The following is a 3976-nucleotide window of genomic DNA, read 5'->3' as shown; positions in this document are numbered from 1 at the left end:
AGCATGTGCATTACAGGGACACACATCTGGAAGCAGAACCTCAGGATGGAGGCATTTGTGGGTTAGGAGTGCAGAGGGAGTGGGTAAAGATGCAGGGAGATGGAGACAGGAGCTTGGGCTTTTGAAGGACGGATGATGACTTCTGGTCTAGGTGCGAAACATGAAAATGAGATGAAAAAGCACACTATAAAAACGCAGAAAAGCATAAAGAAATAAAAACCACATCCTGCTATACAGAAAAGCACTAATTTTTAATCTTTTTCCTTAGTCTTTTCCCCTCTTATGGTCTTCCCTGACGTTAGATTGTAAGCATTGCCCTCTCCTCATTCAAAGTTCTCTGCAAAATGATTTTCAAATGATGATGTCTAAACCCAGTGCCAGGGCCATGTCTCATGTAACTTAAATATTCTAATTCTGTCAGAATAAAAGTCCTTTCTGGACCTTGGCTGGTTGCTCTGTTCGCTTCCCATATATTAAGTTGAAATGTCACTTGTCATGCTACAGTGGTTGAATGCCTGCATCTCACCCTTGGGAGCAGAGTGGGAGGCGATAGGAAATGGTAAAACCGATAGAGAGAGAACTTTGAGGGGACCAAGGCTAAGCCAATGACTGCAGGTCTTTAAGTGGAACTAAAATCAAACTTAAGTCATGCCCTGAATGTGATTCCTTTGAGGAAAGTTTAATTAAATAAATATTGAGCCCTTCCTATGTGTAAGCCACACATGCTCTTGGGTTCTGTAGGGCATCTGGGAGTCTGTAGGAAGCTCCCACTGCAACACTCCTGCTGTTACTCTCAGGAGGCTGGGCTAGGCGTGGAGGAAAGGATCCAGGCATATCCATGCCCAGTCCTGGAAGGGCGACTCAAAGCACTCTCTGAGCAGTAATTTCCGCTGGTTTGTCAATCAGCACTGCAAGGCCCTCTAGCTGTCCTTTCTAGGGCAGGTGCCAGGGGCCACCTAGAAGGGGTGTGCGTGAGTGAGGCCTATTGAGTCCCTCAAAAATGAGATTGTAACATGGCCTCTGAGTCTCATCTTTCTGTCTGTCACCTCTCACTGCCCTCTGGTTTACGGGTGGGGGGCCCCAGCAGACACACTATACCTGCTTTGTGACTACGTGCGTCTCCCCGAGGGTGTGTTCCCTGTGCCTTGTGCAATGACTGCTGAGTCGCTGGGCACAGGTCTGAATGCATTTCCCAGGCAGCTGGCATGATGAAACCTGGCTGGCCCAGCTCCCCTGAGAACACTTGGCTCTCCTCGTCTCTACTGTGTTCTCTTAACAGACACTTGACATGGTAGTGGGAACCCGCTTCAGTGATCACTCACAACACACCTGTGTTGAGTGAGATCTTGCTTTGTGTGTATGTACCCATGATTCCCAGAGATCAATGAGGGTGAAACCAACAAGGTGAATAGAAATGTAAGGCAGATTGTTTGTATTGCTAATAATAATTAATACAACAGTTGTTTATTGAGCATTTGCTATGTGCCAATCTTCAGGCTAAGAGCTTTTATACATTAACTCATTTAAGCCTCACAAAATCTCCCTGAGTTAGGTACAATAAACACTCTTATTTTAATAATGAGGAAACTGAAGGCCAGAGAAGTTAAGTAACTTGCCCAAAGTCCACAGTGCTGGAGCCAGAACTTAATCACAAACCCATGTACTTGACCATGAAAACATATTTGTAGGAATTAACTGTAAAATAAAATATTGAGCCAACTTTTAAGCATGATCACTTAAGTATCAGTTATCTTTTTAAATGTATATTTTCTATTAAAGTTGTTAATAAAGCAAAGAAAATGATAGCAAAAATTATAACATCTAAATGAGAGTCTTGATAGTCACTATTACTTGGTTTGTGTTTCTTTAAATTATAGAATTTACTTGTTTTAACATAATTGTCATACCATATATGCAGTTCTGCACCTTAATTTTTTCCTTACATTAAACAATAAATACTTTTCTATATCATTAAATAATCTTCGTAAATATTTTTTCTTTTCTTTTTTTTTTTCATGAAGCTCCACTTTCATGGTCTGTATTCGTACTGAAAATCAAGATCGAGCAAGCTTTTGCCCTTCTGCTACATGGGAGTAAATATTTTAAATGTTTGCCTTTTAATCCATTGAGTGATAAGGCGTATTGGACATTGGGGTTATCTTTGATTTTTACTCAATTAAAAAACATGATGAATAACTTTCTAAAGAAAAGATCTTTTAAATCTTTGGGAATTAGCTTTTGGCAGTGGAATTATAAATCAAAAAATCATATTTTATGCTCTTGATATTTTATTTCCAAAAGAATTTTACCCATTTATATTCCTACTGTGGATATATGAGAAGCCATTTTCATCACACCCTCACCAGCACTGGACCTTATTATTTTTAATCTTTGCTAATTTTGTAGGGGTTAAAATGGGATCCAGTTTTAATTTGCATTTCTCTGTCAGTAAGGTTGAACTTTTCTCATATGTTTGTTCACTAATAGTAATTTCTTTTAGTGAGTATTCATAATCTTTGTCCATTTGTCTTTTCTAGTCTTTATACATTTCAACTAATTTATAGGATTTTCTTATTTAAGAAAGATATTATTTTTTTGTTAAATCTGTAGCAATTATATTTCTATTCTTTGCCTTTTTATTTTTTGTATATAAATTACATTTTTGTACATAGTAAAGTCGTCTTTTCTTCCTGCGATATTTTTGGTCACTTCTAAGTTGAGAAAGTGCCCCCTTTCACAGGTGTGATAAATGATCACCTCTATTTTTTTCTTTCCCATGTTTTGAATTTTTTACATCTCACTTCTTAATCCATCTAATTTAATGTAAGTTCAATATATAAGGTGAGGATCTACAAGAATGTTTTTTATAGAGGACGATTTGGGGAGGGGGATTGAGAGGCTGGGAGAATGGGGTGAAGGGTTAAAGAAGTACAAATTAGTAGTTGATAGTTGGGCACGGGGAGCATGGAAGAGGGAATGCAGTTAGCATTAATATGATGGCTAAATGGAGGGCCGGGGGAGGGAGGGAGCAATTGGGGGGATCGTTTTATGAACATTATAGATGTCTAACTAATGTATTGTGTACTTGAAACTAACTTAAGTAAATTATTTTATTTTTTAAATAAATTTATCAATTTTTAAGCTCCATTTGTTCTCAAACAATCTCCATTTGTTGATCACAAATTCTTTGTTTCAATTGATTTCTTCACTTTACTATTTTATATTACTTTACCGTTAAGTTGTTAAAGTAACAAGTGTACATATTATACGCATGCATATATGCTGTTGCATTGCTTCTTTCATTCTTACTTATTATAAGACCGATAAATAAAACAACATAAGTTTTAAAGTCCATTATAATTTTACTTCTATCCTTATTTTTCTAAATTTTCTTTGCCATTTTTACCATATAAAATTTAGTAAATTTCTCTTACCAAAAATTCCCATTGGGATTTTGATTAGAATTGCATCAAATCTCTTCTACATTGGGGAGACATAAACTTTACGATATTACTTTTTTTTTTCAAATCAGGAACATAACTGTCTCTCTGTTTAAAATATATTTGACTAAAGTTTAATAATTTCTTCATATACATTCTGCATATTTCTTAAGGTCACTTCCAGATATTTTATGTTTCTATTAACAAGATCCCCCTAGGATCTCATGCAGTAAATTTTGTTGAATACCTTGTATGTGTTAAGGTCTATGCTAGACTCTGGGATCCTAATGGTGTACAAAGACAGGTACATCGTGCACTCATGGACCATATAATGCTGTGGGGGAGACCAACGTTAATCAGATAGTCACCCTAATGAACGTATAGGCACATTCTGGAATAAGAGCACTAAAGAAATGGAATAAGATACCATGAGAACACATTGCAAGCAAAACAAAACACCTCTACGCTGGCCAGGATGGGTAAAGGAGAACTTTCTGAGGAAATGACACAAGCTGAGAGCTGAAATGTTATCAATT

The sequence above is a fragment of the Pteropus vampyrus genome, unplaced genomic scaffold (genome assembly GCF_000151845.1).
Source record: "Pteropus vampyrus isolate Shadow unplaced genomic scaffold, Pvam_2.0 Scaffold113, whole genome shotgun sequence".
Lineage (NCBI taxonomy): Eukaryota > Metazoa > Chordata > Mammalia > Chiroptera > Pteropodidae > Pteropus > Pteropus vampyrus.
Note: the sequence above shows the minus strand (reverse complement) of the source record.